We start from the raw sequence: 28,000 nt of genomic DNA on the forward strand, positions 1-28,000 counted from the left end.
TTTTTTCATGTCCTCTATGCTCTAACTACGAAAATATTTGATTTACAAATAAGGAATCCTACTTCTCGGAATTTCATTTATCACGGTAGGGTCTAGAACCGATTAACCGCGATAAACGAGGGTTCACTGTATATCATTTAGAATCTTTGCATCACAGATGTTGGTGTGCTTCTTCCATGGAGACTTAGTTGATGTCTCATTTAGATGGCTGCTTGTTTGAAAATAAGCCTTTACGACACCCGATGAAATCTTTCTGATAGCCAGTCACCATCTAATTTTTCACCACACTTTGCTATAGCACCCATCTGCTGTGTTTCCTTCTTGAGGGCAATTATCGGGCAGGGTCATGTGGTAAAAACCAATTGTTCATAGATTGGAGATAGGATTTAGTGCAAGCCCAAAATCAATTCCTGAATCCATGTTGGTTTTGTTGGTTTTTTATCTGTTTTCAGTTCACCTTAGGGACATCCTTGTTAATTATGGGAGAGAATCTTTTAGACCACGTCCCTGGAGCATAAGGAACTTCTGTTTATAGTATCATTGATTAGCCTATGGTACTCAGTTTTTCTTAATACTGTAATCCAAATCCCAAAGAGGGAATAGTATCAGAGATTCAATTGTGAGATTCTTGTGTGCAGAAGGCTATGGATGACAGTGGAAGCCCAAAATACATACATAGCATCTACACAGGGAATACACCTTCAGTGATTTCCCTCTAACCACATTTGAGGGAGGGGGAAACCTGGTTAACAGACTAAGAGTATTGGAGAGACAAAGATAGTATATTAAAATAATAAATATGACTTGAACTTAAACCTTGTCACTTGATCTCCCTTTTGATACACTTTGAACTTGATGTTGTTTTTAATACTTTGTGTTATTTTTTCATATTGGGGTTTGTGTTTGTTGGTAGCCTTCTGTATACCCTGTTATGGGTTTTTATGTTTTTCAGTATTTTAAATCCAGAATAGGTGAGGCTACAGAGACACCAACTAGAATAAGGGGGGGCCATAGCAGGAGCAAAGAGGGGTGGTAATGGGGAGCTGATCCCAAGGAGATCAAGAAAAAAGAAAATGTTATGAAACTGATTATGGTAAAAATTGCACAACACGGCTTATGATTAAAGTCTGGAATGGTGTGATGGTTGGATTAGCTCCTAATAAAATAGCTTGGAAAACAAACAAACAAACAAACAAACAAATATATGTTAAAAAATGACAGGAAAGAAAAAAAAATCCCAACTCTTTCTCACATGGGATTATAGTCACAGGCAGAGAGGTTAGAATTTACAACATATTGGGGGAGGATACAATTCAATCTATAACAGGGATGATGAATATTAATGAAGAGAAAGAAGATTGTTGTAGTGTTAGGGCACACACCTCTATTTGGGATAAGAGAAAAATCTCCCTTCATATTTGATCCTCTTTGGCCAGTGAGGTAGTTAGTTTATTGGGCCAACATGACCGTTAAACACATGTGGGGTTAATTGAAGGGCAGAGAGATAAATGGCTCGGTGAGCCTCACCTTTCTTGTCTCTTGCTCTTTGATCATTGGACCAGTGTGTGGCTGTTTTGCTTGTTCTTTGCCTCAATTTGCAAACTACACTACCTGTGGGACACCTAACCCAGGGACTGTGGCTATAATCTGAGGTTCCTTCAAGACCTGCTTCACCCACCATTGGAATTTACATCTCTTGAGCTGGGGACTGTCGGATCCTGTCATCTGGCTGACTGTTGGTGACCTGCCTTGCTGTTTGCTCCCTGTGCCCGATAGCCTGAATTGCTCTACAGAGGACTACCCAGCGGCCCTCAAGACTTGAAGGACTGAAAGTGTCTCACAACTATCTCACAGGAGTGAGTTGCACGGAGCCATTTGTACAGCCTTATAATTTAATTAACTGTTTATTTCTTATGTGATATATCTATCTGTATAAATATATACATAATTATTAGCATCGTGGTTTTGCTTCTCTAGAGAACCCTGTCGAACACAGCCAGCTTCATCAGAACCATGAACCAAAGAGAACTGTTTTGCTGCTTCAAGGGTGAGACTCTTTTGGGTAAGTTCAACCCTCTATTTATTTTTGAGTGTGTCGGCTTCTCTCCTGGCACCGGGCACCTATGCAGCTTTAGCAGAGGATGTACACACGTGAGGTTTCACTACACATAGAGCTCTGTTTAGGTGTCAAGAGATATAAAATTTCATTTTGTTGCATAGATGATTACCAGGGTCAGTTAACAGAGAGTTAGTATTCCCAAAATGACATATCTAGGAGCAAATACAGGTAGTAGTCTAGAAGCACATGCTGCTATATTGATTTCTGTCATTTTCAAACTTTTAGATAAACATGAGAATAACTGTTCACTTTTATATATCTTCAAGTTTACGTAAAGTTATGCAATTTGTTTCTATATGGGCCAGATATTTTACATAAATGTATATGTAATCTTTTATGTTCATTACAATCTTGATATCTAAAAGAGAATTACACTTATAAGATACGAAAGGGTTACTAGTAATGGGGAGATTAGATTTCAAACTAACGTTGATGGTCTCCAAAGACCGCTCTACAATGCCTTCTTTCCGTACTATACAAATCCCAGCTCCTTTGAGAAGGTAAATATTTGTGTTCTATCTATACATAACGTCCTCTCTGAGTTGGGGCTGACACATGGCACCTAATGTAACGTGTTGTTTATATGAAATTAAATATAACTGTATTTTGCCTGGCATTCATATCCTCAGTGTTCTTGCTTCCTTCTCAAATAGACCCAGAAGACAGACCAGCAAGACCATTGTCTGAGGAGGCAATGAAATACTAACTTCCCTGCTGATTGGCAAGTCTTCTTGCAGGATTTAAGGTGGGGAGCATCAAGAGAAAAATGGAAAATCCCTCTCATAATAAATATTGAATTTTCAGGGACTTGTCCCTTCAATGATTTCTTTAGTTCTAAGATTCGTTTTTTGGGGTGAAGAGGATGGACAGTGAATTTGGGGGATAGTTCAGTCACTTTTTAATTGGTTTTATGGGGTGTCTGGCATCTGTGGTCGAACAAAAAATTACGGTGCTTGACAGTTAATTAAAAGGGTGGAGGTTTGAGACACCTCACAAGAAAGGCCTGCAGGGCTACTTCCAAAATGCCAGGCATTGAAACCATCAGGTACACAATTCTACTCTTATAATATGGTATTGGTACCTTAAGTTGAAACTGACTTGGTGGAAATGATTTTTTATGGGGTTGTGTGTTATGAGTATCTTCTGGTCCTAAACTTTGTGTCATGCGCTCCAAACCCGGGGAGGTTTGGGAAAAAAAATCTTTGATATCCTGCTACTTTACTTCACAGGACAATGAGTCTTGTCTTTTCTATCATTTTGATTTAACTTGTGTTTTAGGGGGGAAAAAAGAATTCAAACTCATTAAGCTTTGAACAAGACAAAAAAACCCCATTTTGATTTAACTTGTGTTTTAGGGGGAAAAAAGAATTCAAATTCATTAAGCTTTGAACAAGACAAAACATCCGGAGTGAGGGAAAACATCACATCTATACAATACAGAAGCCAGATGGAGCCAGCTGATTCACTGCTCACTGTCATGGAGTTCATGATAAGATTAGGTCACAAAGAGAATGACCAGTAGATTATGTTTGGTGGTAGATCAATTCATCACTGTCTGAGGCACAGTAACCAAAAGCTCACTGCCATAAAGTCAATGCCAACTTACAGCGACCCCATGGGACGGGGAGAATGGCCCCTGTGATTTTCCCAGACTGGATCTCTTTATGGGAGTAGAAAGCCTCAACTTTCTCCTGTAGAGCTGCTCATGGTCACAAGTGTGTGGAGTAGGATGTCGTTAGGCTTTGATGTGCCTGATTGCTTTCATATATATATATTATATATATATTATATATATATATAATAAATATATAATATTTTACTGTGGTCACAAGTGTGCTGAGCACTTCCCAGATACCCAAAATGAGACCCAGACATGCATTTTTTTTTCCAGCTGCAACATCTCACAGTTCAGTCCTTCCAGGGGCTTGACCTAGTGCAGCCCCATTTAACAACTGGTCATGGCAATGAGGTGCAGGTGAAGGGGACGTGATACAAAGCTTTAGCTGCTTGAGGCAATTTGGGACAATTTCCTCTTACTTTCAGGGCCTTTCCTGAGTGTTGGACTGTGCCCTTTGCTGAAGTTGTATTGCTTTAATTCTGCATATTTTAGTTAAACTTTTATAGTTATTTTTATAATAAACTTTTGATCAAAACTAGCTTGGAAAATAAAACAGGACTAAATACCAAATATTTCCTTTGAAATATATGTTGTCTCCAGGGTTTTATTTATGCCCAGATTACAAATATGATACTCATTCCTGCTAAAATGTCACATTTTCTACTAAAACCATTGTTTCCTAACAGAATCTTACTCACAGTAACATAAAAGTATTTTATTTTCATCATAGCAAATGTTCTATACTTTCAGGAATTTCTTTTGTTAGATTTTTCCTACAAAGTAGCCTGGTAGAATGGCTTTTCATCATAGTAGGATTAAATCCCTTACTTTTCTGTGGAACTTAATCTCATTGTGATGAGAATAAATTTTGCAGGCTAAGTTTAAAGGGGAAAATTAACATAAAACAAGTTTCCCAACAAAAACCTATTCAAATAAAAAATGTTCTGAAAATCAAAGTTGACCAATGTTTACCATGGGTGAAGGAGGCAGAGTTTTTGCTCTGGGGGTATTGAGTTTATGCTAATGGTGGTGGGATAATTTAGACAAGGATCTCACTAATGGTTGCACAACACAAAGAGTATTATTGATGACACTAACTTATACATATAGAAGTTGTTGAATTGGATAGTGCTTTGTTGGGTATATTTTTGCCACAATTTAAAAAATTACACTAATAACAATGAGTACAAAGAAGATGAAAATGCTCTAAAACTGATTGTGGTAATGATTTTACAACTTTTCTTGATATGCTTGAACTAGTGAATTGTATGCTATGTGGAAGAAGTGATAATAAAACTTAAAAATGTGTTGATGATAATTATATTTCTCAGGCATTCAGAGATTCGTTCTTTCTTAATAGGAGTTAGAGGCTCTTTATTTTTTTATAATGATTAGTCAGAATGTTTTGTGTATATTGATGTTGTTTTATTCATGACTTATACCTGTCAAAGGTATAGCTGTACTTTGCTGAAATTCTTATATTTCATCTGTCTTATCCACAATATTGCCTATTCTCATACCCCTGAATACATCTTGAATACATCTTCTGCCTTATACAGAATACCTAGTGTGTTAGTCCGGGTTGACTAGAGAAACAAATCCAGACACACTCATATGTGTGTAAGAGAAAACTGTATATCAAAGAGCAATTGTATATTAAGAAAACCTCCCAGCCCAGTCCAGATCAAGTCCATAAATATGATATTACCTCATATGTCAATACTAGTCCATAAATTCATCTTTAGACTCATGAAGCCATGCCATGATGTTGAATACAGGAAGATCACAGGCCAGTGGGTGGAAAGTCTTGTGGCTCCAGTGGTGGTGGAAGTATCTCAGCGCTGGCGTGGGTCTCCAGGTGGCTCCTCTAGTTCCAGGGCTCTGGTTCCATTGGTGTTTCTCCATAGCTTGTCAACAGGAATGTCAAGCAGAGAGAGGAGACTATCTGGCCTCCAGTGAGCTATGTATCTCCACCGTGCCTCCAAATGAGGTAATCAAGCTGCAACCTGATTGACAGGCTAAACTCCACCCCTTTAGTCTTTCATCTCACTTTGACACCAGATTGTGTCACACCTAAGTGATGTCACTCTCTGATTTATATTCGTTAAAGCTTTTGATTATTAAGAAAGTAGGCTTTAAACTATGTTCTGCAGGGCCCTTGGGCTCTTAGGAAGAACTCAGAGATTGAGCACTGAGGCAGACACTACGGGGAGTCTGGTTCAAAGGAACTTTAGGTTTCCAAGTTTTATGTCAATCCCAGTTCTGATTGTATCTGCTATATCGTTTCAGCCTGTTGTACACATTTTCTATTATAAAGCGGTTTCTAGAGATTTCTAAAAAGTTTCTTTATTTAAATAGTTGCAAATCATGTTTTTCCTAGTTTAATTGCTGTCCGTTATGAACGTGACCTCTTTATTTTTCATACTAAAAGAGCAGCAAAAAAACCCCCAAACAAACCCCAAAACTCCCACGTGCCAGACTAGGAAGGAGTTCAATAGCTTGCTTATATGGAGACACTGACATGATAATTTCAAAAAGTTTATATTAGTTGAGAAAAAGTGGAAATGAGTCTGATTCTGTTATCCTTTCTTTAGCCACATGGTGTCACTGCGGACAACTGTTCATTTTGACCGAAGCTTCTGGGCAGCTTCTCCAGCAGATCTGAATAAACCACAGGGGGTCTTTAACACAATCTGTACTGGCGGACAGCTCCATTCTCTTTTTGTGTCATGCTTAAGTGTATTCCACACCTGAGGTCTCAGGACTATTGTTGACATTCAGTTCTTTCTGGTTCCTATGTGGCCATCTGCCAAGGCTCTAGAAATGCCATAAAACCTGAATTGGTTTCGGCATATGCTCATGGTAACACCATTTCCTATCTGTCTCTGCCAACCCGTGTCATAAGGAGTTGAGAAGCTCTTCATCCTTTGAATTCTGAAAGCACAAAGGGTCTTATCACGTTACAGTTTTTAAAGGATAGGATAGGACATATCTTCCCCCAGGCCCACATGGCTTCTAGGGTCCCAACTCCTTCACTACAAATCCCACTTTCCATGATAATTTTTTTTTCCTGGTCTTCAAGAAAATTGTTCTGGCAGCCCTTGAAGGAGAAGAAAAAGAATTCCTTATCTTTCTTCACGCTTTCAACTTTATCTTTAGCAGAATCTGCTACTTCACGATCACAGTCAGTTTCTTTGTGAAGTTAATATCTGGCACAAGAAAAAAAAAGATACTGTTAAGGATCGAATTGTGTTCCCCAATAAAGATACTATTAGTAGATTGAATTGTGTGTTCTCAAAATATGTGTCATAAATCCTAAACCACTGTACCTACGTATGAAATCCCATTTGGGAATAGGACTGTCTGTTATACTAAGGAGAACAGAGTAAGGCATGCTTTAAATCAATCACCTTCAACATATAAAAAGAGCAGATGCAGCATGGAGAAGAAAGTACACGCAGAGAAGACACAGCACAAAGACTTATAATGAAGCGAGGAACAGAAGCTGGGAAGAGGCCAGGACGTTCCCCCGGAACTGGCACAGAGAGGAAACCTCCTACAGAGCCAGTGGCCTGAATTTGAACTTCTACCCCTTTAAATTGTGAAAAATACATTTCTGTTTATTAAAGCTGTAGTAATTTTGTAATACTAGAATTGAGAGATTAAGGCAGATATAAACCTATAATTCTTTTGCATTTTGATAAGTATAATACAGGAGTAACGGATCATGAAAGAACAAGTGCTAGGGAAGTTGTGGGGGTCAAGACTGTGAAAGGTCTCACATGTCATGGTAGAAGATTGCATGTTATTCTGTATGCAATGAGAAGTTAGGACATACGTTTAAGCCCCAGAAAGACATGGCCAGGTGCTTTTAGGAAACTCATTCCAGAGGCCAAGTAGGAAAAGATGAGTTGTAGGGAGGCCAACATAATCAACAGTTCAGGCAAGACATGTTGAGAACTTGAAGCCATGAAGTTGCAATGGAAATGAGGAAAATGGTGGATTTCAAAGACTTTCTTGGATAGAATGGAAAGAAATTGGTGAGGTTGTGGAAATAAGGTGAGTTAGTTAATTGTGCCAGCCTGGCCGATAATCACATGTGGTGCTGGTTGAAAGGCGGAGGGATAAATGGGTGGTGAAGCCTCGCCTTTCTAGTTCTCGGGTCCCTTGTTTTGTGATGGTTGCATCGGGTGCAGCTGCCTTAGCAGTTCCCTGCTTCAGCTTGCAAGATGGACTTCCTACAAGACATCCCCAAGGAGAAGCCGCATGGATCTATCCCGATGCAGCCCTGGGTGCTGGAGCAGCCGTGGGGAGACCCCTGCCAGTGCTGAGATGCTTACACGTTCACTGACTCAGCTTTCCTCCTGCAGTCGGCATCATTGCCTCTGTTTTGTGAGGTGAAGGACTTTGTGGACTGGTGTTGGGTTAATGGGTTAATGTTGGACTTGTGGGCTTGGGCAGCATTGGGTTGGGTTGTTTTGGTGATGCACCTTTTCTTTACATAAAACTCTCTCTTATACGTGAGTTGCTGTGGATTTGTTTCTCCAAAGTACACAGACTAATACATAAGGAATAGGTGGGTACAAGGATGACTTAAAGAACCTGGATGTGATACCATAGTGAATTTAAATTTCAGAGAAATAAACGGTTTATATATACTTTTATATATTTTGTTGTTGATAATGTACACACCAAGACATATACCAAGTCACCAATTTCCACATGCACATTTCCTTGCATCGATTACATTCTTTGAGCTGGGCAATGATTCTCCCTCTTCTTTTTTGAGTTTTCCCTCCCCCATTAACCTAGATTCACTGCTCTATAAGTTTGCATCTAATCTTTTGAGTTGCTGTTACCAATTTAATCCCATATGGATAGTTGTTTAAAAAAATCATAATGCTTAAGGCAGAAATGATATTGTTTGGTTTTAAAAAGACTTCAGGGTTACTATTTGTTTAAAGTTTTAGGGCAACAGTTTCAGCAGCCCATCATCCTTCCTGAGAATTTGAACTTCTGTTCTACATGGCTGATCAGGATTCTTTTGTGAAACTTTGGATCAAAAGGCCAATCACGGTAGCTGGGCATCATTGAGTTCTGGTACCACGGCAAAGGAGGCAGATGTTCATAGAAACAATTAGCCACGCAGTCCACTTCCTTCTTTTCCTGTGACTTCTTCCTTTCTTACTCCAGGCCATTCCATTCCAATGGTTGTGTCTTAGATGGCTGTTTGCAAGCTTTAATTAAAGACCTAAGGCACTACACAACCAGCTAGGATGTAGAACAGAAACTCTAAACATATCATTAGTCCAATGAACCGGGATCTTTCATGAAATCAAGACCCTAAATGTATACACCAAGGAATCAAATCTCATGATTTGATGGATGGCCATACATAAGCATCCTCAACAGGTATTCTCTCTCTTTTTGGTGGGGAGGTGGTGTGGTGGGATTGTTATACATATAGCTGTCAGATAACTTTTACTTTTATTTCCTTAAGAAATTGATTTTTCATTCAACAATTCATACGTATTTTGTTTTGTGACGTTAATGACTGTCCCCACAACGGAAACACTCTTCCCACTTACTCACCGTGTTTACCACTTCCATTCCTTTCCTGTCCATTCCTGCCTTCCGATAAATGCTGCTCTTTTGGTGTCATATGGTTACTTGTTTTAAGAAGTACATGTCGCTCTGGTACTATTTATTGTTCACCTTATAGGACTGTCTATTGTTTGGCTGAAAGTTGAGCCACCAGGATGAGTTCAGTTCAGGACTGAAGGGTGTCGGGGGTTTTACCAGTAGCCCTGATTTTTTAAATGTTTTGATTTTTTAAAAAAAATCAATTTATTGGGGCTCATAAAATTCATCACAATACATAGATCAATTGTGTAGAGCACATCTGTACATTTGTTGCCCTCCTCATTCCCAAAATTCGCTTGCCTCTTGGGTTCCCGGAATCAGCTCATTTTCCTTCCCCCCCCTGCCCCCTCCCTTCCCCTGCCCCCCTCCCCCATGCACCCTTGATAATTTATAAATTATTATTATATCTTATATTACACTGCCCGGCGTCTCCCTTCACCTACCCCTCTGTTGCCCATCCCCCAGAGAGGAGGTTATATGCAGCTCTCTGTGATCCATTCCCCCTTTCTACACCCGTCTTCCCTCCTGGTATCGCCACTGTCACCCCTGGTCCTGATTGGTTCATCTGTCCTAGATTCTCCGCATTTCCAATTCCCATCTGTACCGCTGTGCATCATCATTTTTTCTCCAATTCTATCTAGGACCTCTTTTTGTGATTCCTTTCAGAGTGGTCAGCAATCATTGTTGGCCTCTAGCTGGGGTGTATTTAATCCATTCGATTTTAGATTGTTTCCCTGAATTTTTTATTTTCTTCAGACTTCTTTGCTCTGTATTGGGAAAATCAAAAGTTTCAATGACCTTCCTTATTATTATTTAGTGTCTTTCCTTTCATTAAAGAAGGACTTTTTCTGCATATAAAACTTTTCTTGACTTTTTCATCACTCTCATTCAATTTTTGTCCTTTTGTGATTGACTAATTTCACTCACATTATGCCCACTAGATTCATTGTTATTATCTAACATAATGTATTCTACTGTGCGCAGTTACTTTATCTATTCAACTGTTGATGGAAACGGGTTGCTTTCATCTTTGTGCTATTGTACTACACTTTTGCCAATTCAACTTTTTCCAAGTGTACAGTTTATTGTCATCAATTACAATCTAATAGTTAAGGTGTTGGTTTTTTGGTTTTTGTTTTTTTGTCAATTTGGCTGGGCCAGGATTCCCAGTGGTTTGACAACTCAAACCAAGCAATACTCCATGATGAGATGTTCATGAGGGTGTGGCCTGCTTCCAATATAAGTGGACGGAGTAGAAAAGCTTGTTTGCTTTTTATGGGTCTGGATCCTGCCTCTGACTTGTCAATCCCCAGTTCTTTGAATTTGAGTCAATGGCCTGCCATGTTGTTTTCTGATCCTAGGAGTTTTCAGTTGCCTGTCAACTTACTTGCCAATCTTGGATTAATTCCCCTCTGCAGCCACAAGTCTGTTGTCTTTCTGCATATCTTGAGATCACCAGTCACGAGAAACCGCCAAGGCCCATCGACTCGTCTAAATATGAGCTTGGCTGGTTTTGCTTTGTAGCTCTCAGCCTATGACATCATTGTCTATGCAATCCAACTGCCAATCAATGAGGTTTCCATCACTATGAGCCAAAATGTAGTACTTGTTAGCAATAACCCCGCTCTCCCTCCTTTCCCCCAAGAATAGAATGTAAAAGATTGTCTAGGTGAAACTGTGTTATACCACTTGATCTTGGTGTCAACCAAGGTGATAGTTCTGAGCCTCCAGACTCCGTGACTCATTCCTTGAAAGTATTTGCTTATAGCTAAGAAATTTTCATAAATGTGTACCGATATGCTCCCTTATATTAGTGGGTATATTTGTGGGGAAAGGCCAGCCCACCATAACTAATTGCGGGTTCGATAGGTGCAATTGTATGGTTAAAATACATATAAGATTATAATAAAGTCATAGAGAATAAGGAGAGCTAGAAGAGAGATTGAAATAACGGAGTCAGACACATTTCATGGTAGCATGCTCACCTCAGCTCCGCTTGATGGTCCACGTGGAGATGGGAGACTGGAGAATGAGAGAGGGGGAGGGTAAGGAGGACAAGGGTAAAGGGAACAGGGGAGCTAGGACTGGGGGAGAGGAAGGGAAGGGCGCAAGCTCGAGAGAGGGGGAAGAGAGTTTATTACTAACCAAGCCTTATATATCTTTGGGGGGCATGCAAGCCCCCTAATTATAGGTAAAGACATACATCACTGGAAGGGGTTGCACTATAGGTAATACAGTAATGGAGGGGGACAACCAGGGGTACATACGCTACAGGAAGAGGAGGGATTAAGGGTATATATATATGACAAGATGGGGGAATCCCAGATTCAGGAGGGCAGCCTAACTTTGGATGTCAGTGAGCAGGTTTGACCTGTTCTTTGGCTCTCCATGGAAACCATTATCAGTAGGGTATGAACCCCAACTACTGTGGACCAGACTGATGGCTGCTAGCCTTTAGGGAGAAGTAGCCCATTGCCCTTAACAGCAGGGAGTGGGCCCCTCTTGTGGTGGGACCAGACAGTAGTCTGGCAACTGACTGCCTTCAGGGTGGATGTCTCTAAGCATCTGACCTACCATCATATGTTGGCAAATAGCCTCTAATGTTTGTCATATCTTTGGGGGGAGACAAAGCTGGGGAAAGGTCTCCTTATAATCCCACAGTATATTTGTAGCAGAAATAAATACAAATACTGAAATATCTTCTGCTAAAAAAAAGATACACACACATACACACAAGGGTACCTCCCCCCCAAATGAAAACAAGCTTCACTGGGTGGAGATTTTTTGTGTGTGTGTGATGTTTCCACAACTCTTTTTAATATGTTTAAATTATTAGATTTTTTTCCTGTTTATTTTCATTTATTTATTTATTTATTAAGCATTTTATTAGGGGCTCATGCAACTGTTAATCGCAATCCATACACACATCAATTGTGTAAAGCGCATTTGTACATCATTCTCAAAACATTTTCTCTCCACTTAAACCCCCGACATTAGGTCCTCATTTTTCCCCTCCCTCCCTGCTCCCCACTCCCTCATGAGCCCTTGATAGTTTCTAAATTGGTATTTTGTCATATCTTGCCCTGTCCGACGTCTCCCTTCACCCACTTTTCGGTTGTTTGTCCCCCAGGGAGGAGGTCACATATAGTTCCTTGTAATCGGTTCCCTCTTTCCTACCACTGGGTGGAGATGTTATGGTATACGTTTTTCCTGATAGGCGAGCATTTAGCAACTTGCTCTGATTTAGTGCACCCAGTTGCATTGCCTGGGAAGGTTCTCTCTGGTCACAATGAATTTTTTTCATAAAAGCAGTTTTGCTTGAACTTCGTCTTTTTGTGTGATGGCTGATTGAAGAGAAGAGTGTGCAGCTGTGAAATTTTGTTTCCTGCATGGGAAAAAGGCTGCAGAAACTGTTGTGACCTTGAACACAGCTTACAAGGACAGCACTATGAGCAAAAACTCAAGTGCATCAGTGGTTTCCTCATTTCAAAAAAGGTGAAATGTCAATGGATGACTCGCCTCTCTCTGGACATCCATCAATTTCCCGAACAGATGAAAATGTCGACAACATTCATACACTTGTGCTCAAAGACCAACGACGGGCTCTTGAGATGGGGACGTTATCTGGACTATCTTGGAGCTCAGTTCAGTGAATTTTAATGGAAGATTTGGGAACAAGAGTGATTGCTGTGAAATTTGTGCCTCGGGCTTTGAATGACCATGAAAAAGAGTGAGACATGCCTTGCTTTGAAAGAACAGCTGTGAAGCAACCCAGACCTCTCCCCCAGGTCATTACTGGTGATGAGACATGGTGCCATTCTTCCAACCTCGAACGCAAACATCAGTCAAGCCAGTGGAAGACGCCATTGTCGCCTCATCCCCCTAAAGTCTCGTCAAGTGAAATCAAAGATCAAGGGGAGGCTCATTTGTTTTTTTGATGTGAGGGGGATAGTGTATTTGGAGTTTGTTCCACCAGCTCAGACTATTAATCAAGCTTTCTATGTAGAGGTTCTGAAAAGATTGCATAACAGTGTGTGACAAAAAGGCCTGATTTATGGCAGTCGGGGAACCGATTTTGCCACGAGGACAATGCACCTGCTCACGCAGCCATCTCAGTGTGCCAGTTTTGGGCAAAATATCAGCATGCCTCTCTTGCTCGACATGCACCTTCCTAACCTTACTTCATGTGACCTCTTTTTGTTTCAGTGAATGAAGAGGGATGTGAAAGGACAGCAATTTGCTGACATAGAAGAACATCTAATATTTTTTAGATTGGACATAGGATTAAGTACAAGTCCTAAATCCATGGTACATTCCTATATCTAGGATTAGGTACATTCCTAAATCTATATTTCTCTGATCAGCCTTCCTAATGCTGTGACCCTTTAATGCAGTTCCTCATGTTGTGGTGACTCCCCCCCCCTCCAACCATAAAATTATTTTTTTGTTGCTACTTCATTACTGTAATTTTGCTACTGTTATGAATCGGGCAACCCCTGTGAAAGGGTCACTTGACCCCCAAAGGGGTCGTGACCCACAGGTTGAGAACTGCTGCCTTAGAGTTATCTTTGTCATTTTATAGTCGAGAATCTTATCAGTCATCTTCCTGGAGCTTAAGCTCGTTCATATCAGGAAATCTCTGTGAGAGTATCGGACTGCCTAGCAAAAGTTCAGTGGTTTAAACCAAGTAGCTGGCCTGAGGGAGAAAGACGAGATTATCTGCTCCCAGAAAGATTTATATTTTCAGAAACCCTACGAATTCGAATAGGCTAGATTGCAGTGGGTTTGGTTTGGGTTTTATCTGGATGGTTCAAGCGGTTAACAAACCTGGCTGCTATCCAAAAGGTTGGAAGTTTGAATCCCCCCAGGAGCCCGTTGGAAGAAAGGCCTGTCTATCTGCTTTCAAAAAATCAGCTCTCAAAAACTATGGAGCACTGGTCTACTCTGACATGCATGAGGTTCCGATGAGTTGGAATTGACTGCTTCATGGCAATTTTCTCTCTCGCTCTAATTGGTCAATGTGATGTGAAATTGAGAACAATGAAGACATGATTCAGTAAGAAAACAGATGAACCCGGTTACAAATTAGGTGCACTTCAGTAAAAACAAAACAAAAATGGTTTGCTTATCGAGACCAGATGCCTCTCGTACTCTGAAGGATGTCCGCTATCATCATTTAAATATGTCAGGGAACAGAGCTTTAGGCTGATCACACAAACTATGAATCAAGTCCAACCAGTAGCAAATTCTTTTATCGAGCACTTCTGGAATGTGATGCTTTGAGTTGGCAGATTGTAAAAAATTTTATCTTTTCAATTAGCACCATTTCTCCATTTACCACATGTGACCTAGAGTGTTCATGTATTTAGAAATAGCGTGTTGAAAGAAGATTGTCAGGGAAAATGATGAGACAAGTTCTGTTTTGAAATCTTCAAGTTTCCCAGGGTAACAAACTTCATGGAAATCTTAGGGAACTCAAGAATCCGTCCATCACCCAAGTTCCCCTGCCGTCTGTAACTTATGTTAATGAGGGCTGCCTGTAGTCAAAGCTGTTCTGTCACTTGATGTATTTTCATGTAGAATCACACCTCCTACAACTGTATTGGGCGATTGGGTTTTGTGTGTGTGTGTGTGTGTGGCACATTTAAATATCATATGGAGCTCCCAGAATTATTTTGTGTTTAACACATTTAAACATTTTTCCCTTTGATTTCAACTTGGAATAGTAGAGTGATAACTAAATTATGATTTTTAACTGCTTAGTAACAAATAGGATACCGACAATCATCTATTTAAAAACTTCATAATAAGCTTACTCCATAACTACTATGTTATAATGTTTTATGACATATAGTGAATATAAATGATCCTTTCCCTTTGCCATACTTCATGCAAAGTTATCTAGCCTTGTGTGAAGTATACAGTAAGGAATACATCTTAGCCAATAGAAGCACTAAGAATAATTTTAGTAGTTTGGTGAAGAAAGAGAGATTGGCTGGACAACTGAGGAACAGAAGGAAAAACTTAAGCCTTATTTTAACAAGTTGATTGTTTTTCTTTAATGTGTAGAGTAATGCAGGCGTTGATGAATAGTTTGAGAAAATTCATTGTCTACTTGAGTCTAATTGGGAAAATGTTGGTCAATTGTTAGTTCTTCTCTGAAAGCTTCTCAGATCTTACCTGGTAGCTTTATTTTAATACTAATATTTTCAGAGAACACTAGAATAAGGGAAATTTTACTTGTTCTGCTTGATAGAGGCAGTGGTAAAACTGCCTGCTAACCAATTTCTACTTACAATTCTCAACTTGAGCTTAGAGAAATACAGTGATTGCTGCATACGGTTAAGGAACTGACTACTAATTGAAAGGTTGGCAGTTCAAACCCACCCAGAGGCACCTGAAAGAAGGCCTAGTAGTCTTCTGAACGGTCACAGCCTGGAAACCTCTATGGTGTGCAATCTCACTCTGCAGGAGTGAACGTGGACAACAAAGAAGTGATTATCACCTCGTAGAGATCACTCATAAAAAAGCTAGAACTGGATGAAGAAGCCAATTCTAACAATCCATCTAGTCTATTTCCTAAAGGATGATGTTAATTAAAGGTGGTCAAATCCCCACTCTTCAAAGAATTGCTTCCCCATGTACAAAACCACCATCCCAATTGTGAGTCTTATCATATTCCCAGAATATTTTTGAGAGTAGCTAAATTGTCTTATTTGCCCACTAATTGTCCCCTGGTGGCATAACAATTAAGTGCTCAACTGCTAACCAACAGATGGGTAGTTCAAACTTACGCAGCCGCTCTGTGGATGAAAGAGCTGGTGATCGGCCTCTGTAAAGTTTACACCCTAGAAGAACCAATGGGGTAGTTCTACTCGACCACCCAGGATTGCTAAGAGTCAAAATCCACCTGATGGCAACTAATGGCAACAGCAGCAGCCACCCTTTAGTTAGTACAACCTAGGGACTCCATGGCGGGGAGAGCGCTTTGTAACGGAGCCCTGGTCCAGTAGTGGGTTATGCATTGAGCTGCTAACCATGGCTCTCACCTGCAGGCTGCTGTGTGGGATAAAGATGAGTCTTGTTGCTCCTGTAAAGATTGACAGCCTCAGACACCTGCAGGGCCGGTGCTGCTCTGCCCGTTAGGGTTGCTGAGTCGGAGTGGCCTCAATGGCAGTGAGTGAGCTGTTTGTAACTTTCTTTTTCCCCAAACCTACACTCTAGAAAAGTTTCTTTCTTTCGTTCTTTTTTTTCTGAAAGATGATGAATCTAGTCAATACAAAGCCAATCATTTATGCCTGAAATCGTTTGAATAGGAAAAGTTTGTTTACATTTTCTTAAAATGCTGGAATAGCCCTAGTCTCAGAAGGTGGTTGTGTTAGGCAGGGTTCTCTAGAGAAACAACACCAAGACACTTATGATTATTATAAATATATACATATATATGATAGGTTTATACAGCATGAAGAAATAGAACAGCTAATTAGTCCACACAGCAGTACAGAGGGCTCAGTTCAACTCACTTCCATGGAACAGTTAATATACTGGACGACCTTCAACTCATGAAGGTTGCTGGGTCCAAGGTCAAGGAAGCATACAGCTGAGTCTTCCCTTGGTAAATGCAGGCAGAGTCCACCCACAGGCAGCAAACAGCAGGGTGGATCACCAGCAATCAGTAGCTCAGGAGCTTAGTGAAGCAGGCCAGGATGGGATATTGAACTTGAATAATGCAAGATGACAGGATCTACCAGCCTCAGGCTCAAGTGATGTACACACCAGCAGCATGGTGAAGCAGGTCTCAAAGGAACCTCAAGCTCTAGTGACACGATCCAAGGGTTGGCTGTTCCACAGTTAGTGTAGCTCACAAGTTGAGGCAGAGAACTAGCTAAAGCAGCTGCACACTGGCCCAATCATCAGATTGCAAGAGAGAGAGGGGCGGGCCTTGCCGGGCCATTTATCTCTTTTCCTTTCAATCAAACTGTAACCTGATTAATACCACATGTTCCCATTGACCAGGTTGGTATAATACACCCACCCATCACAGTGGTATACATTTCAGAAGTGTCTTATAAGCACCCATTTCTATGTCTGTGGTTATGTTTGAAATTGGAAATGAGTTGTCTTTATTATGCGCATGAGGCAGGAGTCGTGTAGGGGGTGTTTTTATTTAATTTCATAAGATATAAAAGAGATCAATAAGCATAAGAAAAGCCGAGATGGGGGAAGAGAGATACTAAACCATATGGAAATTGCTAGGAGCAGAAGCTCAGAAGAGACAAGGGCTTCTTTCAGAGCAGACACAGGGATAGAATATTCCCCTAGAGATATTTTCCCGCACCTTGAATGTGGCCTTCTTGCCCCATGGATTGGGAGAAAATAAATCGTGAAAGCTGCCAACTTGTGGGATTTCTGCAGTAGCAGCACTATTATTATTAAGACAGGTCTACTGAATATTTTTGCAATCTTTTTGATGACCCTCATCAACATTTTCCTGATTTAAACTTAGTATTATGCTGCTTTCCAATTCTTCCAATAGGGGAGTAGTGGCAAGAAATAATGTTTAATTGGGTTACAGTTCCCTGACCTCAGAACTTTTCATTAAATCAGTGGAGAAAGTCAAACAAGTTTGGTGTCTTGAAAGGAAAACAACCACTTGATTAATTCAATTACTTAAAAAAAAATTGGGGACTTTATTGTTGCTGGTATACAGGATAAAATAAACCTGAAAACTACCAAGATTTTCTGTCAACTATAGGAAATATTTACAATATCTATGAAGACTCAACCAAGTCAAGTGGGGAGGCTCTGGACATTGTGGAGAAAAATTGCTTTTAGAAAAATTTGTTGCCACCTCGACTCTAAGTTCCCTCCTTCGCTCTACTCCTGGGAGCTAACTGCAGTGAACATTACCATTTGGTATGAGGCAATCCCACTGTTGCAATCCCAGAATCCCTGGCTATCCATCCTGTAATTCTGATTTGCTCATTAGTAATGACTGTGGCTTTTTAGCTTACAAGAAATATTTGAGTTCTAATGGGACATTGGAAGAAAATGAATCACTAATGATTTTATTTCATGTAGGTATTTGGGGGGTTAAGGAATTCTCCAGGCCTACTCCATATATAGAAATTTAATTTTGCTGCTATGGAGACTGGGCAGTGCAATACATGATGTTTAAAAAGAATCGCTAAGGTTATAGCATCACTAAAACAGCAAACACTGATGATGTTCATCCAACTCTTCCGTCAGATGCGCATCTGATTTAGGGGAAATGCGGAAGAATTCACAACATAAAAATGAAGAGCTAGCTAATGGAAGAGCTAGGATAGATACAACCAATGTACTTGTTGAGTAGTAACATGTATCAAGCAATGAATTTTTTTCATGAGTAAGATAGATATATTGATTTGATGGAGCTTCATAAACGAGTTGTGTGATCTATAAGTTAAATAAATATGTAAATATATAACTGCAAATTATAATAGATACAGTGAAAGAAAATAGAAAACGTGAAAGTTCATAAGGGTTTCATTTTGTTTGGAGCCATAATAAGCATTCAAAAAATTAAACAACATATTGCATTGGTCAAATCTACAATAGAAGATGTTTTAAAGTGTTCAAAAGCAAAGATGTTACTTTGAGGACTAAGGTGTGGGTGATCCAAGCCAAGGTATTTTCAATAGTTAATTCTGTTAAAATAATAGTTATTGAAAATAATAATATTTAATTTAACTATTTTCAATAGTTAATTCTGTGAATTCATGTGAATTCTGGACAATGAATAAGGAAGATCAAGATGAAGTTCTGCCTTTGAATTACGTGGTTGGTTAAGACTATTGAATATGATGGGGCTTCAGAATGTTCATGGAAACACCAAATTAAAAATAGTGAACCATTTTTATGAATTTTGAAGCAGCCTCATATACCTTGAACTACTAGAAACACGAATGCATGTGTTTTGGAAAGAAAAAGTGCAATCGTAATGTTCCTTCAACACAAGGGTGGTGAGACTTAATCTCATGTAATTTGGGCATGTTTTCAGGACGGGCCTTGGAGCAGGACCTCGTGGTTGGGAAAAAAGAAGGGCTCTCAATGAGGTGGATTGACACAATGGCTGGACGAAACAATGAGCTCAAAGAACACCAAGGGTTGTGAGGATGGCACAGGACTGGTAGTATGTAGCTCTATGGTACAGAGGGTGTTTATGGGTCAGAACCATAAACCAATGGTACCAAAGGCAGTAACATTGGCAACAAGAGAATAATATCACTGTACTTGGCTGCAAACTGAAAAATTGGAGGTTCAAATCCATTCAGAGGGACTTGGAAAAAGGCCTGACAATTGAGTTAAAAAATGTCAGCTATTGAAAATTCCCTGGGGTACAGTTCTAGTCTGACACACGTGGGGTCTCCATGTGTCAGATGAGAACTCCACAGCAGCTGTTAAGATAAGGACAGAGGGATGCTACCCCCTTTCTCCCTTTTGCACACTGTCATAATAACTAAGTAGTCACCTTCACAGATTCTGGAGAAAGAACAACGTGTTCTGCCACTTATTATGTATGCTACTGTGAAAATTACTGAAAACTTTTGATACCTCACTTTATTCCTCCCTAAATAGGCATATTAATAGCAGCCACTTGAGAGCGTTATTGTGAGAATTAAATGAGCTAATATATGGAGGCGATTAGAACAGAAACTTTATCTATTACTATTTTTATTATTGTTAGTCAGAGCGAGAACCTCATTTAGGAAATGACACTTGGGGATGATTAGGAGGAAGTCTCATGAGGAGGGCTGGGAAGTGGACTCCAGGCAGAGGGAACACTTCCGGGAAGAAAAAGTGTGGTCCATCTGAGAAACAGGAAAAGGACGATGGGAGTACGCCCGATGGTCAATGGATTCAGATGAGACCCAAGAGCTAGACAGAGACCTGATTATATTGAATTTTGCAGAACATTTTAAGGATTTTGGATGAAAAAAAATCATTCTATTGGGGGTTCTTACAGCTCTTAACACAATCCATCCACCCATCCATTGTGTCAAGCACATTTGTACATTTGTTGTCATCATCATTTTCAAAGCATTTTCTTTCTACTTGAGTCCTTGGTATCAGCTCATTTCCCCCCCTCCCCCCCTCATGAACCCTTGATAATTTATAATTTTTCTCCATGTCTTACACTGACTGTTGTCTCCCTTCACCCACTTTTCGGTTGTCCATCCCCCTGGGAGGGGGTTATATGTCAATCACTATGATCGGTTCCCCCTTTCTCCCAGGTTTTGGATTTTTTTCCCCTATGTACAATGTGAATCGGACACGCTTTCTATAGGAAGATGGCTTAGTAAAATATTCGCTTTACAAAAAAGAGATGCTTGCTGCCCGTAGGAGAATGGTTGGAGGGTTATTTCAATCTTCTGGGTGGGGCACTTGACAGGATGGACTGACACTGTGGCTGCAGAAGGGGCTCAAACCTAGCAACAACTGTGAAGACGGGGCCTGGTTGGGGTGGTGTCTCATGCTGTTGTATATGGGACTTCTGTGTATCTGAACCGATTCAATGGTTACCAAATGACACCAATAAAAGGTGACAGAAGATGGTGGACTAGGGTGATGGCTGTGAAGATAGAGAGAGTTGAATCAAAGCCTTAATGTATAAAAGCATGAAAATACAGTATTTTTCCCTTGTGACTTCACTTATTTCATTCAGGATAATAATGTCAAAGTTCATTCATGTTATTCTGTGCCTCGAATTTTATTTCTTTTTATGGCATAGTAGTACTCCGTTGTACGTATCATCCCACTTATACAACATATCAAGAATAGGTTAAATGCATAAAAATAAAAATCTATTAATGTTTACTAGGGGGTGACCAAGAGGGGGGAGGGACAAGGCCTCACATTGCTTAAGGGACATTGAGCTTCTGAAAGGGTGATGGAAAACCTTGGAAAAGGCGATGCTTAAATGACAGGGTGACCGCAATGGCATCGAACCTGCCAATGTAAAAAAATGTCAAAATGGCAACTGCATACATACACACATGAAGGGTCTTTAAAAAGTTCATGGGAAATGTACACTTTGAAAACAACTATGTATGCATTTTAATTTCTGACAAAGTCAACTTGTACTAACGTGTCCTGACATGTCTGAACAGGATCTAGTATGAGCCACTAAGATGGCTGTGACATCGGTTGGAAAAGAACCCCTTTCAGAACAAGAATTCTGCTACAATTGGAGCAAAGATACATATCAAATTTAGGGCGATGCTCGGGTGGAAGAATGGTGACATCACTGATGCTTTAAAAGTTGATGGGGACAATGCCCCAAAGAAATCAGGAGTTTACAAATGGATAGCTCAGTTACAGGGGAGAAAAGACAGGATTGAGAACGAAGCCCTCGTTGGCAGACCATCCACAGCAATCTGCAAGAAACAATCTTGAGTTTTGCCCAGACTGAACAGAAGTGACGATTTACAGCAAAAGCACAGGCCTATCAATTACTTCAACTCACACAATTCTGACTGCAAATTTTTTATTTACCCTATGTGAGCAGAGAGTGTATCCACAGCACATACAAATATATATGTAGAAATATTCTCTGCCAATCCCAGGTGTAGTCTTGATTGTAGTCCTTTTGACAATCGTATCTGTTTAGCTTGTATGTATGTTTATGTATCTACTTGTAGATAATTATTTGTTATTGCTTATATTGCAGGATTGTATATGTGATAGTATATACCGTCTCTGTGTATAATTCTTGTACATCTCCCAGTGTCTTCCTTTACCTTACCTTAACCTTAGTGTTATTGTGCTGATAACCCCTTTATCGTAGATTGCCTTTTCCTCCTGCCAATTTAATAGACATCTATTAGGGTGCAGTGGGTAATGCATTGGCTGTTAACCACAAGGTCAGCAATTCAAAACCAGCAGCCACTTTACAGGAGATAGATGACGGTTCACAGTCTTAGATACCCACAGAGGCAATTTGTGATAGTTAGGTTTATTGTGCCAACCTGGACAATAAGAACATGTAGGATTAATCGAGGTGGCAGTTTGATGGGAGGGCAAATTGTTAAATGGCTCTACAAGGCCTGCCCGAATCTCTCTTGCTCTCTGGTGATCAGACCAGCGTGCTGCTCCTTTCGCTACTTCTCTGCTTCAACCTGTGTGCTACACTACTTGTGGGCCAAGCCAACCTGTGGATTGTGGATCATGTCACTAGAGCTTGAGGTTCCTTCCAGACCTGCTTCACCACACTGCTGGTGCGTATATCACTTGAGCTTGAGGCTGTTGGATCCTTTTGCCTTGCATTGCTTGAGTTTGATATCCCACCCGGGTTTGCTTTGCTAAGCTCCTGAGCTACTGACTTTTGCTGACCCACCCTGAAGTTTGCTCTGCAGGCAGACTCTGCCTGCCTTGTCTGAGGGAGTTCTCTGTTGTCTACTTCCTTGACCTTGGGCCCTGCAGCCCATGTAGCTTGAAGAACTTCCAGTATATTAATGTTCCACAAAAGCAAATTGAATTGAACTAACTCTGCCTAACAAAATTGGCACTGGGAGTGGTTCTAGAGCAGTGGTTCTCAACCTTCCTCATGCCACAGCCCTTTACTACAGTTCCTCATGTTGTGGTGACCCCCAACCATAAAATTATTTTTGTTGCTACTTCATTACTGTAATTTTGCTACTGTTATGAATCATAATGTAAATATCTGATATGCAGGATGTATTTTCATTGTTACAAATTGAACATATTCCAAGCATAGTGATTAATCACAAAACAGTATGTAATTATATATTGTGAAATAGTTATTTCTAATTACAAATAAATGAAATTTTGTCTTGAAGCATAATGTAGCATGGGTAACAGTCTTCATGCTGGATACTTGTAATGTGGGAGTATCTGCATGCGGGTGGACCTGCCTGGAGACGGAGAGAGGAGGGGTGTCTCGGTTCCTAAGACCCTTGGAAATATGTGTTTTTCGATGGTTTTAGGCCACCCCTGTGAAAGGGTCGTTCCACCCCCAAAGGGGTCGCGACCCACAGGTTGAGAACCACTGTTGTAGATAAACAAGATAATAAATATGGGTTTCTTGAATTGGTTCTCCAGCCTGATTAGGCTTAACAGCACTAAGAATGCTGCTTCTACCCCTAAAGGCATGGATAAATCTGCCACTATTCCTAGAGACGGTGGTGTCAATCCACTGTGTGAAGTGGCAAAGCTAATACCCATAATATCTCCACCAAGAGATGAAGTGCTGGTGAGAGGAGAGGCTCTGGGTGAGCGTGTGTTTGGTATTTTCCAGCAGTTTTGTCAGGATGAGAAGTATAGGGAAGCAGGTTGGCTGGTCCTTCTTACAACAGAAAATGTGATCAAGGAAAGAGAGAAATCTCAGAACCTCAGAAGCAAGTCTCAAGTACAGAATAACAGACCTAAAAGCTTCTACATGTGCCTCAAAGTACAACCTTCTCTTCCTCTAGTAATAGAGCTGACATTACCGAAAACCACATCCAGAGTCTCCTCATATATGAGTAGCTGAATTATAGCATCAGCTCAATTGCAGGTCTAGAACAGTGTCTGATATTAACGTAAGGGTATTAATCAGAAAGAATGGGGACCTTGAACCTTGGGATGGGAACATGTAGACTGATGATTCAGAAGGGGAGGATATTGAAGCCCTAGAATCGATTGAGCCACCCACCCCAGTCAATAGATCCACCTCTCGCACCTGCGGGGATTGATCCCCTATCAGAAAAACTACTCACACTTGAGCAGATTAGCCAAACCGTTCAAGTTGAAATGCCACATACAGCTGCATCTAGAACATCGCCTGAGGGAGATGCCATAAAAGATATTGCTGGGAGCCCCCAGGAAACACCCCCACCACCCATGTTTTCCTCTAGACCTGTAGCTAGAATGAAGTCTCAAAAAGTTTCTAAAGGTGAGGTTCAGATGATGACTCAGGAAGACGTGCACTACAGTGAACCCTCGTTTATCGCGGTTCATCGGTTCTAGACCCTACCGTGATAAATGAAATTCCACGAAGTAGGATTCGTTATTTGTATCAAATATTTTCGTAGTTAGAGCATAGAGGACATGAAAAAACACCCTTTAGTCACCATGACACTCGTATTACCCAATTTATTAAACGAAAAAGGGAAAATACAGTAAAACATTTTGGACGTTACAATTATCATTTATTATTTATTATATTATTTATGGCATCTAGTTTACAGTATTACATATTTCACATGCAGTATTATTATACATAGTTCTTACAAATACTGTAATCAATAGCCTATGGAATGACTTAAGGGATGTACTCTACAGGTGGGTCGCCGTCTTGTTCCTCTGAAGGAGCGGGTGTAGGGGTGCTTATTTTTATTGTCAGAAGGCTTAGAAGAAGCAGCTCGTTTAGGAGCCATCATAGGGCTTAGATAAAATTTCTTAAAAATCGCAAACAATTACAGTACACTGTACAAAAGCAAAAATGCATCTGATACGTAGCTCCGATACGTAGCGATGCAGACAGAAGCGTGTACAGTATGAGCAATCAGTGGCAGTAATGACAGAGCATGCGCTGTTACGCAAAAACCGCGATAGAGTGAAGCCGCGGAAGTCGAAGCGCGAAGTGGCGAGGGTTCACTGTATTTTCAACTGCCTCCTATGCACGTGTTGGATATCAAATAAGGACTGAAGAGGAATCCGTGCACTTGAATTGAGGTGCTGGAGAATAGTGACAGTACCGTGGACCACTAATACGACAAAGTGATCTTTCTTGGAAGAAGTAGGGCCAGAGTGCCCGGCAGAGACAAGGATAGTGAAGCTTTGTCTTGTGGCTTTTGGACGTCTTGTCAGGCGAGACCAGTGCCTGGAGAAGGAAGTCATGTTTGGGAAAGTAGAGGAGCAGCAAAGAAGGGGGAGGATCTGAAGAAGCTAGATCGACACAGCGGCTGCAGCAATGGGCTCAAACACAGGAACTGCTGTGAAACTGGTGCAGGAGGGGCCAGTGTTTCATTCTTTTGTGCATCAGGCCATCGTGAGTCAGAACTGAGTCAATAGCAACTGACAACAACAAACAGCTGTGTGAAGGCATTTCTTGTTATGCCTCTTTTTCGATATACAGTGAACCCTCGCCACTTCGCGCTTCGACTTCCGCGGCTTCACTCTATCGCGGTTTTTGCGTAACAGCGCATTCTCTGTCATTACTGCCACTGATTGGCTCATGCTGTACACGCTTGATGCCATAAATAATATAATAAATAATACATGATAATTGTAACTCCAAAATGTTTGACTGTATTTTCCCTTTTTCGTTTAATAAATTGGGTAATACGAGTGTCATGGTGACTAAAGGGTGTTTTTTCATGTCCTCTATGCTCTAACTACGAAAATATTTGATTTACAAATAGGGAATCCTACTTCGCGGAATGTCATTTATCACGGTAGGGTCTAGAACCGATGAACCGCTATCAACGAGGGTTCACTGTACACTCACCTGCGAGCATCAAGGATTTTGCTTCTCTAGAGAATCTAACCCAACACAGGCCTCTGCTCTTCAGGCTTTCTGAGCTAGTGCTAATCTGAGAATAGTGATGCTGGTGGTGGTGATGGGAGGTGGAGGGAGGGGGTGGTTAGACGAAAGCATTATAGGAGCATGTTGCACCTATGTTGTTCTTGTTGTTAGGTGCGATGAAGTCTGTTCCTACTTAAAGTGATCCCATGTACAATAGAACAAAACACGCCCTGGTCCTGGCCCTGGTCCTTCCTCCTAGTCATGGTCAGGTTTGAGCCCATTGTTGCAGCCACTGTGTCAACCCATCTCATTGAGAGCCTTCCTCCTTTTCCCTCTCCCTCTGCCAAGCATACTATGCTTCTCTACATCCCTCGAGAGAAACAGCGTTTCCATTCTATTTTGAGACGTTATGAGCCAGCACTGTTTTGCTGGTACCTAACAACGACGACAGTCTCAAGAGGATCTGTGATATCTCTTTATCCCACTGAGTGAAAATAGTCCTATTTGATGGCAAAAAGAGTAATATTTGTACACTGCGTTATGATCTAGATCTCACTGGGGAATTGATGAACTATCCTGCTGATCAACAGTTAGGCTATCATGCAAAATGTATTAATACCTTTGAGTTAAAGTGAATGAGAGTGGTGAAATCTACTTGAGAGATTGTCTACCTTTGATGCATCCAGAAAAAGAATGGAGCTATTTCGTGGGGGTTTAGCTCAATGGAATCAACCAATACTCATACAATAAAAACAAAGAACTTGTAACCAGGCTTTGTAAATGTCAAACTCTTCCTAAATGTTAAGTAAAATGTTATTAGGCTCATCATGCTATCTGTCCCTGCATATCAAATGAGTCATGCAAATTGCACTTTTCAGACTCAGTGGACTCAAAGTAACAAGAATAAAGCAGTGCCTGAAAAATCAATGTACAAATCTAAGAAAATATCACTGATCAATAATACATTAAGGTTCCAACTTAGATCCACTTGCCTGGAAAATGCCAAAGAAAGCAAAAGGAAATATGGTGTCTCTTCAATTGGAATCGAACAAATGTGCTGTGCTCCTCATGGGAAGATAATGACATGGAGCTATATTGAATGACATGTCCAAGACTTTGTCCCTTGATGACTATTTCAGGGAACGTCCGTAGCTTAAAGTGGGGGATCCATTCTGCCTGTGATTTTCACATTCTCTTTTATCCTGTTAGTTGCCGTTGGTCAGCTTTGGCTCCGAGTTGCCCCAGTAGCAACAGAACTCAACGTTGCTATCTTTCACCATCTTCATGATGCCGGTACGCATCATGGCCACCATTGTGTTTGGAGGGCTTTCCATTGTAGGGGCTCATGTTCCAGAACAATATCAAATAATATTCTGCTGTGATCCACTGGGTTTTCAGAAGGATCGCACCAAGTTTTTCTTCCTAATGTGTCTGAGTCTAGAAGCTATGCTGAAATTATTCAACCCGGGGTGACCCTGCTAGTGTTTGCCACGTCACAATGGCATATCTTCTGGCTTTAAAGTCACATCTAAGCAACCCCGGTACAACAAACGGACAGACAAGTGGTGGTGGACGCTGTTGGTAGGCCATGAGAGTTACAGGGTGTGTTCTGATCTTAGTGTGGGACTCGGGTAACTTTATGTTTTGCAACTCTAGTTATACAATTTCCAATGATTGGACCTTAAAAGTGGAGAGGATTCTTATGGATAAATGCATATTCCATCGCTGGTGAGAACAGTTTCCTGATATAAACTAGCCTTTGAGAAGCAGAAATGATAGCGATTGACATATAAGCTAATGATGTCGTTACATACAATGTATCAATCCAATCATCTTCTCTGAGACCTGAAGTGCTTTCAAAGACAAACTTGAGTCTCACTTTTTCTTTCTGCCAACTTGCTATTTGAGGAAATGAAGAGAATGGGACATGCAATGGGCCCAGATTGTCTGATCCATAAACTGGATCACCTACCTTTCAATACTCAGGAGTTAGCTACAAATACTGCTTTGTAACTATGTGAGGCATTTGGGTGATTTATGCCGACAGTCTGTGAAATGTGACAGGAGCTATGGATCCTGCACCTGTTTGGCTTTCTCTTTGGATTCAGCT

This window comes from Echinops telfairi, unplaced genomic scaffold (assembly GCF_000313985.2).
Source record: "Echinops telfairi isolate 266 unplaced genomic scaffold, ASM31398v2 ScPeMD7_24;HRSCAF=84, whole genome shotgun sequence".
Classification (NCBI taxonomy): domain Eukaryota; kingdom Metazoa; phylum Chordata; class Mammalia; order Afrosoricida; family Tenrecidae; genus Echinops; species Echinops telfairi.